The sequence below is a fragment of the Callithrix jacchus genome, chromosome 16 (assembly GCF_049354715.1).
Source record: "Callithrix jacchus isolate 240 chromosome 16, calJac240_pri, whole genome shotgun sequence".
NCBI classification, from domain to species: Eukaryota; Metazoa; Chordata; class Mammalia; order Primates; family Cebidae; genus Callithrix; species Callithrix jacchus.
In genome coordinates this window covers 71,220,499-71,238,203 of record NC_133517.1, presented here as the reverse complement: position 1 = coordinate 71,238,203, position 17,705 = coordinate 71,220,499, and positions in this window count along the sequence as shown.

Sequence of the window (17,705 nt, the reverse complement as noted above, 5' to 3'; positions counted from 1 at the left end):
ATGGTTTCAATCTCTTGACCTTGTGATCTGCCTGCCTTGGCCTCTCAATGTGCTGGAATTACAGGTGTGAGCCAACACGCTCGACCTCTCTGTACTTTTTTCAAAAAATAAAATGACTAAATATGTGTGAGTCCCATTCTGGATGATCTACGTTTTCCCACTGGTTTATTGATTTATTTGTCTATCTTAAGACAATACCAAAGTCTTTACAACTTTAGCTTTATGATAAGCATTAAAATTTGAGAGGTTAAGTCCTAAGACTTAGTTGTTTTTCACAAAGTTATCTTGTGTATTCTCTGTCCTTCTCCTTTACATATGAATTTTAAGATCAGCTTATTATAATTTAAAAAGTCAAGATTATGTCTTATATTTAAAGTTATGTGTACTGGTTTGTTCTAATTTTAGAAACTATATATTTGTGTCACAAAAATGTCCTTTTGCTGTGGATGGTTTTTTAGTCATTTCGGAGGAACATTGTTTTTCCTTAGTCAAAATTATACTAAAGTCATAATCAACCCCCAAATCTGTGTGGCTAATAATAAAGACATTTATTCTTAGGCTGCTCATCACAGACTGACTACAGCTGTAGTCCATATTTTCATTTTCAAACCTAGGTTGAAGGAGCAGTCCCGATCTGGGAGAGTGCAAATCTTTTAACACATGTCCTATCGACTTACATTTTACTGACTAAAGCCGGACAGGTAGAAAATCTTAACATCAATGATATAAAGAAAAATTCTCCAAGAAAGACAGCACAAAGGAAAGGGGTTATAATTATTTTTAACAAAATAAAATTGATCACAAACACTAAATACCTCTTTAAATGATGATTTTTAGAAAAGGGGAACAATTTGCAAATGGACAGGATTAACTTAATGTGAAATAAGTTTTTCATGGGAAATATTGAGGTATTTAATTGTTTGGCTATGCCTCCATTCCTCCTCAATATTACTTCACTTGATTCTAGTTGAGAAATCTTTGAGTTACTGTGACTTCACAGATTTGTTCCACATTACATATTTCTGCAGAAAGTTAAAATATTATTTTCTCTATTATTGCCCTCCTTTTCCTTTTCTTCTGTCATTTAATACTTGCTCAGGGATAGGTACAGATAATTTATAACCATATGCAATTCAGTAAGTAATCAATTCTTTCTAAATAGATTTAAACCTAAGTGGGTTTAAGTTGTCTGAAATCCAATAGGATAATTATAATAAAAGCCAACATTAATTGAGTATTCAGTGTGTGCCAGTCATGATTTTAAATGACTTACCTGCATTTTCTCATTTAATGCTTCTGAGAATGCTGTAAGTGGATATCATTGTTATAATGTGGGTAACAATGGAAAAATAGGTACACAGAGATATTAAATAAAATGCCTAACAAGCATTTGAATCATGATTCAAATCCAGGACTGTCAGATTTCATAACCTAAGCTTATAATACTATAATCAAGAAGATGACCTTCAAACAATCTCAAAGCTCTTAATTGAAAATCTCTAGGATATTAGTATGGGAAAAGCCGTAATTTTAATATCTAAGGTAAATGATGCATTTTCTGTGAAACCATCGTCTGTAGACCTCAGACTCATTTTGAGAAAACTGCAATCAGTATGAGTAGATAATCTAAATTATCAAATGTTTCAAAGCAACAGAGAGGTGTTACTTTAAAGTTCAGACAGAAACTGGAAATTTTCTAAATGAGAAATTGTGATTAGAAATTCTGACTGACATGAAGTCAATAATCATGCATCAGTTGCATCACAATATAATCTATTTTTACTTCACCTAAAAAGAAAAGACCTCTATGGAGGAAATGGGGAGATGTTAGTTAAAGGTTATAAAGTTTCAGTTATGTAGAATGAATAAGTGCTGGAAATCTAAGGTCAGAATGATGATAGAATTAATCATATTGTGTTATATACTCAAACTTTGCTATGAGTAGATCTTAAATGTTCTAGCCACACACATAAAACATAATAAATATGTGAGGGGTCTGTTAAATATATATGGGTCTGTTAGCTTGATAGTGGTAATAATTTCACAATGTACCTGTATATCAAAACATCACACAGTACACCTGACATATAGCCAATTTTTACTTGTCAATTATACCTCAATAAAGCTGGAAGGGAAAAGTGAAAAAACTCTAAAATCCTCAAAAAAATGCTAGCAAAGTGAATCCAGCAACAGTTAAAAAGGATTATAGATCATAACTAAGTGGCATTTTTTCCAGGAATGCAAGAGTTGTTTAACATAAAAAATCAATCAACATAATACACCACATTAGTAGAATGAAGAAAATAAAACACAGAATCATCTTAATTCATAAAGAAAAATCACTTGACAAAATCCAAACATCCTTTCATGATAAAAACACTAGACATATTAAAATTAAATTCTACTTACTCAACATGATAAAGAACATTTATGAAACTCTCACAAATAACACAATAACCAAAGGTAGAAGACAGAACACTTTCCCCTGCAAATCAGAAACAAGATAAGAATGTCTGCTTTTGTAATTTCTATTAAACATTGTATGGAGGTTCTAGTCCTCAAAATTAGGCAACCCCTTTCACCCTCACACAAAAATATCCAAACTGGAAAGAAAGAAGTTCAAATTATATTTATTCTAATTTGATATAGTTTTATATATAGAAAATTATAAATAATCCACAAAATAACCTATTAGAGCTAATAAATAAATTCAGCAAAGTTGCAGGATATAAGATGAACACACAAAAATCAATTGTATTTCTATAAACTAGCAGTGAACAATCCAAAAGAAAATACACAATTACACAAAAAAGAACACAATACATAGGAATAAATGTAACCAAGGGATTGCAAGACTTATACATTAAAAACTACAATACATTGCTGAAAGAAGTTAAAGAAGAACTACATAAACATAAATATATCTCTTGTGTATGTTTGGGAGACTTAATATTGTTAAGATGACTCTACTACTTAAAGTGATCTATAGGCTAAATTTAATCCATGTCAAAACCATAAAGGCCTTTTTAAAAATATATATATTTGGAGAAATGGAAAAGCTTATCCTAAAATTCATGTGGAATTACAAATCCCAATAGCCAAAACAGTGTTAAAAAAGAAAAATGATTATAGGTTTACTTTACATTTTAAAATCCATGTAATTCCTCAAATTAACAGAATTAAAAAAAAAATAATCTTCTCATAGATGCAATCTATTTGACAAAATCCAAAGTCAATACATACCAAAATCCTTTAGAAAATCAGAACCATAAAGAAAAGTTTTCAATGTAATAAAGAATATCTATCAAAAATCTGATGTGAACATCAGACCAAACAGTGAAAAAGTGAAGACTTTCCCTGTCAGATTAAGAATAAGGCAAAATATCCACTCTCACTATTTCTATTTTACAGTGTACTAGAGGTCCTAACCATGAATCCTCAAGGACCTAGAACCAGAAATATCATTTGACACAGCGATCCCATTACTAGGTATATACCCAAAAGATTATAAATAATTCTACTATAAAGACACATGCACACATATGTTTATTGTGGCACTATTCACAAAAGCAAAGACTTGGAACTAACCCAAATGTCCATCAATGATAGACTGGCAAAGAAAATGTGGCAAATATATACCATGGAATACTATGCAGCCATAAAAAAGATGAGTTCATGTCCTTTGCAGGGACATGGATGAAGCTGGAAACCATCATTCTAAGCAAACTAACACAGGAACATAAAACCAAACACCACATGTTCTCACTCATAAGTTGGATTTGAACAATGAGAACACATGGACACAGGGAGGGGAACATCACACACTGTGCCTGTCAGGGGGTTGGGGGAGCTAGGGGAAGGATAGCATTAGGAGAAATACCTAATATATGTGACAGGTTGATGGGTGCAGCAAACCACCATGGCACGTGTATACCTATGTAACAAATCTGCACTAAAATAAAATGGTAAACTATGGAAAAGAAGAAGTAAAACTAACTTTATTTGTAGATTACATAATCAAGTCTAAAAATTTCTAAACATTCTATCAACAAAAAAAATCTTCTACACCAATAAATGACTCTATGAAGGCTTCAGGATATAAAGTCAGCACATAAAAATCAGTTATAATTTTATTAATAGCAACAATCAGAAATTGAAATAAAAAATTTAAAGGCCATATGCCATAGCATCAAAAATAGAAAATACCTAGGAATAAATTTGGCAGAGGATTTGCAATATGTACACTAAAAATGACAAAATATTTCTGGGATAAATTAAAGAAGACCCAAGTAAATGGATAAATATGCAGGGTTTATTGATTGAAAGAGTCCTTACAGATAAGAATGCCAATTATTCCAAAATGGATCTATAGATTTAAACCAATCCCAATCAAAAGCCAAGAAAGCCTTTTATAGAATTTGACCAGCTGATTGTACAATTCACATGGAAGTGTCAGGGGTCTAGATTAGTCAAAACAAGCGGGGAAGAACAAAGTTGAAGACGTTACACTATCTAATTTCAAGACTGGAAGACTGACTACAGCTGTAGAGACTAAGACAGTGTAGTGCTGGAATCAAGGTACACATGTTTATCAGTGAAACAGAATAGAAGGTCCAGAAATAGCTTCTCTATTGCTGAGAGCCAATGCCAGTTGAGCATGTGAATCTGAGAATTCCTTTGTTCCCAAGACTGCAATGTCAAAATCATTAATCAGAATTTTAGTAATAAATAAAACTGTATTTACAATGTTTTCTTATCTAATGATATTCAGAAGGTGACCACTTGAGCCTCAGAGCTTTTTGAGGAATTGCCTTTATTAAGGTTTTCTGGAAAGGTAAGGGGAGGAGACATGTCATGGAGGCTCTGTCTTGGCACTACCATTGCAACTAGAGTAGCTCAATTTTCATCTATGTATTTAGTGTGTCTCCCCACATGGTTTTGGTAGACATGTCAAAATTTATAATAAAATCTTTTTCTAAATTATTTAAAGGCTTCTCTGGGCCTGGACAGAATAATTTCTCTTACTAGCCTTTAACCCCTATTATATTATCTTTGAAAGCAATATGTGATGATTGACCTTATGTAATGCCAGGAGAATCTACAATTCTTGACCATCTAGAATTTACAATGCACTTACACTTGTTATAATGCAAACATACCTGTGATGCAGACAGTGTAATTAACAGCATTTCTGTTTTTAATATTGAAAGACTGTAAGGAAGTTAGGCTCCCACGAAGTTGTGATAGAGCTAAGAATCAAACTCAAGTTTTTCTTTTCTTTTTTTTTTTTCTTTTCTGAAATGGAGTCTCACTCTGTCGCCCAGGCTGCAGTGCAGTGGCAGAATCTCGGCTCGCTGTAACCTCCGCCTCCCGGGTTCAAGCGATTTTCCTGCCTCAGCCTCCCTAGTAGTTGGGACTACAGGTGTATGCCACCACATCTGGCTAATTTTTTGTATTTTTAGTAGAGACAGGGTATCATCATTTTAGGTAGGATGGTCTCGATCTCCTGACCTCATGATCCGCACACCTCAGCCTCCCAAAGTTCTAAGATTCAGGCATGAGCCACCACGGCCAGCAAATCAAAATTTTTCTAACTCCAAAGCTATTATTAGTAGTCTCGACAACTCTGTCTCTAGTGCTTAGTATACTTTATTTTAAGATACTTGAGATGTACTTCCATTTTCCTGTCTGGCATGTAACAAACTTGCAAGTTGCACTCCATCCTAACAAGTGACAAGCAGCATCTCCCCAGGAAACAGTGCTGGGTGGGGAAACCTGAACTTTAATTGAAAATTGCTGGAGACTCAGTGTGAATACATCTGAGAGAGAAAAACTCTAGGGAACCTAGCCATGGGTGGGTGTGTTGGGGCAAGTGTGTGTGTGTGTGATGGGGGGGATACTTTTGTGAGTTTTACCACCAGGCACTCTATATGGTCCTATCAGTGAACTGGAGAAATTTTCGCTAGTCTTTCCATTAATGGGAGGGGACAGGGGACCACACCAGAACGTTCTGTTCTCAACAAGGTCTGCTCTCAGAAGAAACTATTTAACAAGAGCCTAATCTTCTGGGGTTTTGAAACCAGCCTCACTGGGGAAAGGGAAAAATTCAGTTCTAGCCAGCTCTAATCTTCCATGTGGAAGAAAAGAAATCCTTAACTCCATCCTACTCTAGCCATCCTGTTCCACCAAAGCAGAGTAAGATGAGGACTGACCTAGGCTCCCTGAAAGATGAGACCTAATAACAGGACTCATTACCACCACCTTATTGTGGTTGTATTTACAGGAGTTCCTTTTACCTAGTGCATCATGTCCAGCTATGAAGGAAAAATTAGAACACATACTGAAAGTTGAGATACTTACAGTGTTGGGGAAGTTTAGAAATAAGGCCTATAGAATAGGACACTGATATTGATACGGTTTGACTTTGTGTCCCCACCCAAATCTCAACTTGAATTGTAATCCTCACATGTCAAATGAGGGACCTGGTGGGAGGTGACTGGATCATGGAGGCAGTTTCCCCCATGCTGTTCTCATAATAGCAAATGAGTTTTCACAAGATCTGATGGTTTTGTGTGTTTGGCAGTTCTTTTTTTTTTTTTGCTCTCTGTCTCTTCTGCTGCCTTGTGAAGAAGGTCCTTGCTTCACCTCTCCTTCCACCATGATTGTAAGTTTCCTGAGGCCTCCCCGGCCATATGAGTCAATGAAACCTCTTTGCATTATAAATTACCCCGTCTTTCTTTTATAGATTACCCAGTCTTGGGCAGTTCTTTATAGCACTGTGAAAATGGACTAACACAGACATATAAAACTGGCTAAAGCTTACTTTGGTCTTGTAGCCTTTCTAAATATAACCTACCATTACTTAGGATCTATACTGCATTGACTAGTGTCTCCTCCAAATTTATCTCTATCCAGAACCTGTGAACTTAACCTTATAAAAGAATAGGGCTTTTGCAGGTGTAGTAAATTTAAGGTCATACTGAAAGGCATTGGGTTCTAAATCTAATAAGACTGGTATCCTTATAAAAGAAGGAAATTTGGACACAAAGACACATACACATGGGGAGAAGGCTAACTGAAGACAGCATCAGAAGTTGGAGGTGGTCAGCTACAGGCCAAGGAATGCCTAGGATTGCTAAAAATTACAAGAAGTTAAGAGGCAAGGAGGTTTTCTCATCTACGAGCTTTAAAGAGAGCATGGCTCTGCAAACATCTGGATTTTAGACTTCAGGCCTTCCAAATAGTGAAAGAATAAATTTCTATTGTTTCAAGTCACCCAGTTTGTGGGTTTTTAGCAGCCCTAGAAAACTAAATAGGGTCTGTTTAGGGAGGGTCCATAGTTCCATTCTCAACTCAATAGTCCCTGGAGTGAAGTTGGCTCAGGACCTGAAAGCATTAGTAAGGGTTTTCTTGTCATATCAAAGGAGGAATGTGCTTACCAAATGCAGTAAGAAAGGAATGAGAATGAGGGAACTTTTCAGAAGGCTTCAGTCACCTTTTTGGTGCAAACAGTACAAGGATTCAAAAACAGAGTAGGGATCTCATTCTCCATACATCACTGTCTAAAAACAAGACCTTGTGTGAAGCACTTACTCTCTCCAGGCCTTTTCTCTTTCTGATAAAAAAAAAGACTCATTTCCCTGGATTTACTAATTTTCAGAGAGATGGTGATATCTGATAGCCAAATGATTGTGAAAATGTTTTGAGAAGTCTAGGTCTATTCAATCCATTGTCATAGAGGCTACAGACATATAAAACAAACTTATTATTTTTATATTTTTCTATTTCTGTGAGCTGGAGTCTTCAAATATGAGATGAGACAAGTAAGTGGCTATTTTGCTTCCAAATTTAAGTTTCTATCATTTTCCCAACATAACAGCAAAGCCTATGAAGGACAGAATCCATGTTCTGTTTTGCTATTAATCCAGCTTGTAAAGTGTTCAAGAAAAAAAAAATACAATGCCATTATAATCCACCAAGCAGGAAATACAAATTATGCTTCATCTTCATCTCAAATGGAAGAATTAGCTGTTTTAAACAATTAAGGCAAGTGATCACTATTGGCTTGTTTGCTGTCAGATCCATTTCTTGTGCTTTCTTTGTTCTGCTCTGTACTGCAGGAGGGCACAGCCCTGAACAATGCAGAGATACTAGAAGATCCAACAGGAATCTGTGGGGGCTGATGGAAGGGAAGAAGGAAAGAGGAGCAAAGGTATTTCTCTCTCTCTCTCTCTCTCTCCCTGTCTCTTTCTCTCTCCCTCCCTCCCTCCCTCCCTCCCTCCCTCCCTCCCTCCCTCCCTCCCTCCCTTCCTTCCTGCTGCACTGTCTCTGGTAGCGGCTGTATATTCTCTGTGGCATCAGTACCTTCTCTCCCATCTTTCAATTCCTTCCCCATGGCCCCAGCTCCCATCTGTCAGGATCACTGTGAGTTCAGCGTCCAGTGTTTCCTCCTGATTCCTGCTCTGGTAGCATAATCCCCACTCATATATCCCCCAGCTGTAGGGATGAGAATGGCTTCATAGAGTTTCCCATTTCACATCTTTTCACCTTCCCCTTTTCTCTTTGACCTCTTCCAGCAGGTTCGTAAGTAACTCCCTGTATTAATGACTCTCCATTTTAATTTACCTGGCATGGGTTTCATTTTCCTGGATGGACCTTTATTGAATCAACAAATTAAATTAATTTTTCTCTTCATAGAAGAGTAAATAATTATTTCCAAAACTTTTCTAACTGTAGCCTTGGAAAAGATTCACTGATTTTAATATATACTGTAGCTTTAAAAAACTACAGATGCACAATTATTTATCTTCATATAAATGCATGGAACATTCATGCACATGAATAAGTCTTTAGTTTTCTCCTTTCTCTACAATGTGTTTTGAGAACATTTATAAAAATAAACTTTCAGAGGTGGCAGGGTTTGTTCGTAGGTAGCAGAGAAGAAGGGGTGCTCAGTATGTTAAATTTTGCCCAGGAGTTAAAAATGTTTCTGCATATAATTAGAATGCACCCTCAGTCCTTCCAATTAGTAAAATCTTTCTTGTCCTACAAAATTCAGCTCAACTATTACTGCCTGGGACAAACACATTCTTCTCTCCTTTATGGGCACACAGCTATTTTACACATCTCAATCTTTGTGTGGGCAGGTCTAGACATGTGCCTTGGTTCTAGAGATGAGAGTACCATTTCTGCACATGTCTCATAAAAACTTCTCAAGTTGGCTTATCTGTACTTTTTTTCTCCTTCTGCTTGCTGGCAAGGAGAAACACATGAGAATTTTGAAAGTGATGTGTTTAAGATGGGAGAGCCTGTGTCAGCCTGGGCCCCTGAAATAATCTCAAGGTGGAGAGTCAAACTTCTGGTCCATTTGCCCATCCAGGATGACTACCTAAGCCAAAATAACCGGTTGTAAGCCACTATACACTTGGGCTTCACTCATAACACCACCTTGCATATTCCCCTTCTGAAAGGCTTTCTTTAACTCCTTATAATCATTAGTTCTTTATTTTATTTTCCCCTATTTTACCTTGTTCATTCCTCCTTGGTGGCCCAGATCAAATTGGATTAGAGTTATCTGTTCATGGCACTCTTTCTCTCTCTCACCAGAGCATGAGCTTCACAATGGCAGGGAGGGTCTCATTTTCCTTTGTATCCCCAATGTCAAGCATTAAGGATGGGACATACAAGGTCTCAAGAATTGCATGTTTAACTGAATGGACTGGAATTGGACTTCTGCCTACTCTGTCTTTCCTTCCCCCATCCTTACTAGGGCAAAAATTTTGTTCTTGAACTCTGATGCTTTTTAATCAGTTCTCACTATGTGTAGGCAAACATATCACCCCACCTATGTACCCATCTGCTTTCAGTTTTCACTTGAGACTTCTGTTTGCCAGCACTCCCCACCTTCCACTGCCACCATCACTATTGTACTGAACTGCTGACCTCTGAGCCCCAGCTAGCTGCACTATGACTCATGGGCCTCAGCATGGCGCTGATGCTTATAATATCCTGGGGGATGAAAAGAGTCATGTTTTTATGAGTACCTGATAAAATATCCTTGAATTTATGCTCTAAGCTGTTATTTATTTAATTGAAAAAATAATCTTCACACCTGGAACTCTCTTATTTCTAAATTTAAACATCATTATAAACAAACTAACAACCTTGAAAACCCATGAGTCCTGAGGTCAGAACTAAGATCAATTCAGTGAAATGCAGGTTTTTGGGGGATTTCTTCTGTAGCAGAACAGGAAAAATAAAATAGCAGAATATATTCTTTACTCAACAAAAGTGACAGTAAAAGGTGCATTTTTGGTTTATATTCACCTCCCTGATACTTTGCTGGTAAGAATTGTAAAGATTCCTATGCTATCCCATTGCAAAGCAACTGAGTCACAAAACGTCAAGGATAGAAGGTACTATGCAGCTGATGTAGGCTAGTGATTCCGCTATGTTGAAGCACGTGGTTGTTTGACATATACTCTCAAAGTTGTAGACACACACACACTTTACATATAACTTGAAGAGTTCAAGTATTCCCTGAAGGACCTCCATAGTCTCTCATTCATCCATAGAAACCCATTAATAAAATTCTTCTATAAAGTAACAAATTAGTATGGGTACCTGCTTTCAGTTTTACTCCCTACAACACAAAACTGCAATACATGCCACATTCACTTATTTATCAGTTTCTCCAAATCATGTTTTATCTTCGTCTAGCTCCCACACACTGGGCTGGTAGAAAATCCAACCTCAATCTTTATCAAGAAGCCTATCTTACCTATCCCCACAGGATTATGTAAAGCTGTTAAGATCATCAAGAGAGTTTACACTACTTACAGTGGATGTGCCACGGGCACCTGTGCCAGTAAGACAGTGAACTTTCTGGCTCTGTGGCCAAGCTGGGGTAGCTGATCTTTCACTGTGGTTCTAGAAGCTCTTACTCCAAGTGTTCTATCATATCAGTGTCACCAAGCTACCCCATCAGAGGTATTGTCACCCTCTGGAGAAAGGGAGGATTGCGACCATACATGAAAGTGGGTCACAGCTATGACTGAAGCTTGAGGCCCTAAACTCCAATTCTATCCCTAGTTCCAGGGGAGATACTAAAAGTTTTCTCTTACAGGTTTCATTCCTCTTCCTGAGGGAATTCAGCATGTATCTCTTCAACTGCTGATGCCATGGGCAGGATAGGAGGGAAGTATAAGAAAATAGTTGAGCACCTGGGTACTGGAAACAGACTGCTTGTGTTCAAGTTCCACCTTTTCTACTGAACAGCTCTTATGAATGCGTTAGCTTTCTAGAGCTGTGGCAAAAAATTACTACAGACTTGGTGACTTAAAACAACAGACATCAGCTGGGTGCGGTGGCTCACACCTTTAATTCCAGCACTTTAGGAGGCCGAGGCAGGAGTTTGAGACCAGGCTTACCAACATGGTGAAACCCTGTATCAACTAAAAAAAAAAAAATAGAACAATTAGCTGGGTATGGAGGTACCTGCCTATAATCCCAGCTACTTCAGAGGCTGAGGCAGGAGAATTGCTTGTACCCAAGAGGCAGAGGTTGCAGTGAGCTAAAATCATGCCACACTCAAGCCTGGGTGACAAAGCAAGACTCTGTCAACAAAACAAAACAATAAAACAAGCCAGACACCTATTTTTTTCACAGTTTGGGAGGCCAGAAGTCCAAAATGTTGTCAGGTCAGTTCCTTCTGGAGGCACAGAAGGAAAATGCTCCATGCCTCCCTTTTAGTTTTGCTGGCTGCCAGGAATTCTTGGCATTGCTTGGCTTGTACAAGTGTCGCTCCAATCTCTGCCTCCATCCTCACATCACTTCACTTCTTCTCTGTGTTTCTCTTCCCTTTTTTTCCTTTGTAAGAGCACTTGTTTTATTTAGGGTCCACCCTAACCCAGGATCATCTTACCTTGAGATTCTTTATATATGTGTGTGTCTGTATATATATATATATATATATATACAGAGTTAGTTAGTTTTGTTAACCTCTTTGGTCCACAGTATAATGAAATGATGATAAAAACAGTAAACTCTCCCATAAGTTTATTGAGGGTTAAATGAGTTATACATGAAGCATCTAAAGAATTCCTGGCAAATAGTAAATATTCCTTAAGATGGTATTTGCTATAAGGCAAGTGAACTTCTGAATAGAACTATTCATTCTGTTCTTGATCACTCCATTCAAAGCCTCATTTATAAAACCCCGAGTCAGAGAGCATAAGTGCTAATAAACTCTTGTTTATGAGGGCGGGGGAAATATACCCACTGGAAAACACAAATTACTCTGCTGCAATCTGTATCTATACTGTTTTACTAAGAACAGATAGATTTTAGTGGTGAAAATGCCAAAAGCCTGGCAGGAAGCCTTTTATTTAGCCCAAGGACTATCAAAATTTCTAGTGACACTATGTTAGAAATAAAAAGAAGGTATGTTAAAGAAACTAGAACCACACTAGTTTTAACATAAAGAATATAACATAGGGAATTGGCAAATCAGGGAGAACTGGAAAAGCAAAAGTCGAAACACTGAGATGGTACAAAGACAGCAACGGCAGGTAACAGCCACACTCCTAAATAAGGTAACAAAGGGGAAGTGTTGGGGTCATTGGAACTTAGAAGTTTAGAAGGGCCCTGTGGAGTTAGGAACCTAAGGAAGGGTAGTACCTATGTGATGCTGGTTTCTCTGGAGCTTACAAAAAGGCCCTCAAGCTGGGACTTAGACCTCACAGGAAGGGGCACTGCCTATCTTGTACTGGTGTTTCCAGCAGTTGGATGATGAGGACAGTCCTGAGAGTGTGGGAAAAACTAGAAATTGGTCCCATCTATTGCTGGTAAACCCCATTGCCACTCCTTGGATGAAGAACACTTGCCGGAGTGACAATAGCAAGCAGGAAGGAGCAAGTCCCTTGTTTCTCCTCTAGTCCTCTGGGCTTCTTCCAGTGCCCTCCATGAACAGAGCCTTCCAGAAAGCCAATGGACAAAGGGTGGAATGATTCACAGAATCCCAGCGAGTGTCATGAAGCTGAGAATAAAGAGTGTACTTGGAGTCAAGAAGCAACAGCTTAATGATTAGCATTTGATAACTATGTGGGAAGCATTTGCATGTATTGTTTCTATTAATCCTCATATTGGTATTATATATGTCATGTAATCTATAACATAAGAATATAATCAACCTTTGATTACACCACACTACAAACAATAACTAAGGTTTGAAAAGTTAAGCCCCCCGGTGCCAAAGAACAAATAATTGGCCAAGCAAGGACTTTAACCAAGGCCTGTATGACTTAAAGACTGTAGTCTTTTTAGTCTAAGACACCATCTGAATATCAGAGTTAAAATATAAAATATTCTCAGCCAGCCTCCTGTAATGTTGTGTGAAGTCTTTTAAAAAAGGTATAAATGTAACATTGTGCATACAGACTTAAAATCTGCACCATTATCAGAGAGAAATAATATATGTACCTTCATGGCACAAAAAAGGATTAATATGTTTTAGGCTATTGCAATCATCATATTAATAACAATATGGTGCAGCTACCAGAAAATACATGTGACCATTTTCTGCAGTGTCTAGAACAAGAAAGGTGATAAATCATATCTATTCTGCAATGGTCAAGTCACAATTGAACTTTTTTTTTCAATTTAGGGAATTTTATCATTAGAGGAACTTTGGAAAACTGGGCAAAAGTAACCATGATGTAAAGATTAAAAATCTCTCCTGCTGTCCTAACCCAGGCCCACTCATGTGGTTTCAGTATTAGAGTAATAACCTCCTGACTGGGCTCCCTGCCTCAACCTGACCAGTCATTCAGTTTTCACTCTGTGGCTGGTAATCTTTCCAAAACACAAATGTTCTCATGTCACACCTGGCTGCAGCTTATCCCATTGCCAGGGCTTATCCCACAGCCCTTGCAATGACATTGAGATGACCTCATAGAGCCTCAAAAGCCCTCAGGTTCTTATACCCATTTATGTCTTCAGATTCACATGCACAGGTACACAGGCACCCCATACCCCACAACTGGATCTTGCTGACTCTTCCTGTTAGACACCTTATTTTCTTGACTGGTTCACCTTCCCGCCTTTAACTTCCATTTACACACCTACCCTATACACACCCCTTGCCTATTGTATTAGTCTATTATTGCATTGCTATAAACAACTACCTGAGACTTGCTAATTTTTTAAGAAAAAAAAAAAACAGGTTTAATTGACTCATAGTTCTGCAGGCTGTACAAGAAGAATGGCTAGGAGGCCTCAAGAAACTTATAATCATGGCGGAAGTTGAAAGGGGAAGCAGGAATGTCCTACATGGCTATAGCTGGAGGAAGAGTGCAAAGGGGGAGAACACTATCACAAGAACAGCAAGAGGAAAATCCAACCCCCATGATCCAATCACCTCCCACCAGGCCCCTCCTCCAACACTGGGGATTGCAATTTATCATAAGATTTGGGCAAGGACACAAACCCAAACCATATCACCTGCTAACTCCTGCCTATCTTTCTAGGAGTCAACACAGGCTTCATTTTATCTCAAAACCTTCCTGGAAAGCCCCTCTTCCAGGTTTCTATGCTTCTAGACCCTGCTTAAGCTTTACTAGCACCCTGAGCCCCCACAATCTCAGTGCAGATCAGACTGTGCTGTCATTGCCATTTCCTCAGTGCCTCTACTAGACAGAAAGTCATCTGAGAAAATGACAGAGTTTGTTTCCCACTATTTTACCTCCACTATCAAAAAGGGCTCAATGCATAATTGCAGCATGAAAGAATTCATTCTTGAATAAAAGATGAAGGCATTAGAATGGAGTAAGGACGTTAGCCGATAACAGTGTGAAAGGAATTCTAAGGTATAAAGCAATATACATACACTGGTTTTTCCATTTGGACCAGGAATCAGAATCAGGAGCAATGGATAAAAGTGAATTGAAAGTAGATTTTAATTCAATACCAGAACATAAAATGATTAGAACAATCTGAAAATGTGGCATACTGGTTTTGGAAATATGGCGTTTCCTGTCATTGAAAATGTTCAAGTTGAGAGGCAGCATTAACAGAATGGCTAACAATATCAACACCAATCTTAATATATTGGTAGAATTATCTGGAGTATTGTGTTGGGAAAGATTCTGAGACTCTCTATGGGGATTGGAAGAAAAACTTCTACAATCTATTAGTGTCTGTCAAGGACTTTCTCAGGACTAAATGAAATGTGTAGTAATGGTCCATACCTGTCCCCCCACCCCATATCCTTGGTTCTGTTCTATACATCACACACACAGAGAGAGAAAGAGAGAAAGAGAGAGAGAAGAGACATAAAATGAGAATCTTAATATAGAGGCTCTCATTTCTTTAGTCAAAACACAACCCTCCCGATGGCTGACACTGCCTGGAAACTCTGGTTGTTTCTTTTTTGACTTAATGAAAAAAAACTTAATGTCTACTGTCTCTTCTTTTAAATGGAAAGTGGGTGGCTTCTTAATAATTAACACATCCTGATTTATTACTGTTTATGCCTTTAAACAGCAAAAAAGGAGGACTGGGCATATAGCTATGGAGAGAAAAGATACTAAGCCACAGGAAACCGCATATACTAAGTACACCAAGGCCTTCTACCTAGGAGCAGCATCTAACAGTATTAGGGAATTTTGCTAAATATTGGGCTCAAAAGACCATTTTATGAGAGAACATGAAAACAAGTCTCAATACAGGATTTAAATTCCATAATTCTTGGGAAAAGAGAATCAAATCAAATATTATCCTGGTGAAGGCTCGAAAAGAGTTGATAAACCATTCTGGATCTCTGCATTTTGTTCATTAAAGATCTTCAAGCAGTTAAAGGGGGGCTATTTTATTAGCCTTGCTATTATTTTCTTTTCAGTGCTGCCTTTTTTTACCATTATTAATCTCTGGTGTGCAACTAATGTATTTTCTGCCTTAAAGTCAGGAAGCCTGGTTGATACCAGGGATATCAACCCTGGTATCCACTGGTTGAAAGGGCAGGGAACAGTCAATTTTCTAGGTGGGTAATATACGGATTCTGATAGTTAGACTCTTCAGCGGGAAAAATGAAAGGACTCTCTTCTTGCTTATGGAAGCATTAAATAAACGTGTGAACAGCACATATACCTGAGAGATACTAAATATTAAGCAAATGTCAGATGTTATTATTGTACTATTAATATTATTTTTACATGCTGTCAAATGTCAAGTCAAGGGATTTGCTCTCAAAGTTCTACTTGTAGGACAAGCATAGGACCTTTGATTTGTGATCTCAGGAGTGAATTAGCCAACACGAGGAAAGGAAGCAACATGACTTAGAGACCAAATGCAGATTTTGAAAAAAAGACTTGAATTTGAATTCTGACTCATCTACTTATTAACTATGTGGGCTTGGGCAATAATATGATTTGAATCTGTGTCCTTGACCAAATCTCATGTGGAATTATAATGCCCAATGTTGGAGGCAGCCTGGTGGGAGGTGGCTGGATCATGGGCGTGGATTTCCCTTAGGTACTGGTATTGCAATAGTGAGTGTGTTTCTGTGAGATCTGGTTGTTTAAAATGTGTAGCACCTTCCCCCATCTCTCTCTTGCTCTTGCTTCTGCCATGTAAGATGTTTTGCTCCTTCTTTGCCTTTGTCAGCATTGGAAGCTCCCTGAGGCCTCCCCAGAAGCAGAAGCTGCTGTGTTTCTGTACAGGCAGAACCATGAGCTGATTAAATGTCTTTTCTCAACAAATTATTCAGTCTCAGATATTTCTTTATAGCAATGCAAGAATGAACTAATAATATTCTAAGGTCAACTATATGCTCAGGCGGGGAGGAACTCAAGATGGCGCTGTGGCAACAACCCAGGATTTAAGCTCTCGGTTAATCCATGGAGAGGTGAGTCAAAGCTGCATTTTCAGACTGATTTTTGTTGCCCACAGAACGGGGAAATTCCCAAGTATATAGGAGATACGGGACACCAGGCAGAGGCTCTGCCTGGAGAAGCCGGCAGCCGGGGTGGCGGCGGCCGGCCCTATCCAGCGATCCCCACAGGGCGCGCTTGTCCGGGTGCGTGTGGGATAGCGCAGTGGGACAGACAAAACGGCGATTCCAAACGCTCGCCGTGGAGACTGTCCCTGAGGTGCTCTATGGGGGAGGGGTGTCCACCATTACCGAGGCAACCCGCCCCGACTGAGACACATGCCCACTGCTGATGCAGCCTGCCATTGCCGAGGCAACCCGCTACAACAGAGAGACTCCGCTGCAGGGCGTAGCCTGTGGTGGAGAACGCAGCAGAAGAGCAAGAGCCTGCAGCAACAGGGCGAGCCTCACAACAGCAGGGTGGAGCCTCGGCAGTCAAATACTGATTAGACTGCCTCTGAGCTAGGCAGGACACCTCAACAGACATCCAAAAACAAAGCCCCAACACCCCAAAACAGAGCATTTGAGAAAAAAAAGCATTTTTTAATGAGCTCTGTTGCAGCAGAATGAAACATAGCAGCCTAACAGCCCTGAATGAACAACAGAGCTCACAGCTCAGCAATTGAGCTCCTATAAAGTACAGACTGTCTCCTTAAGCAGCTCCCTGACCCCTCTATATCCAAAAGACTGACATTTGGCAGGCATCATCCTGGGACAAAGATAGCAGAAAAAGAAACTGGTAGCATCCCTCACTGTTCCGCAGCTGCTATAGGTGTGCCCA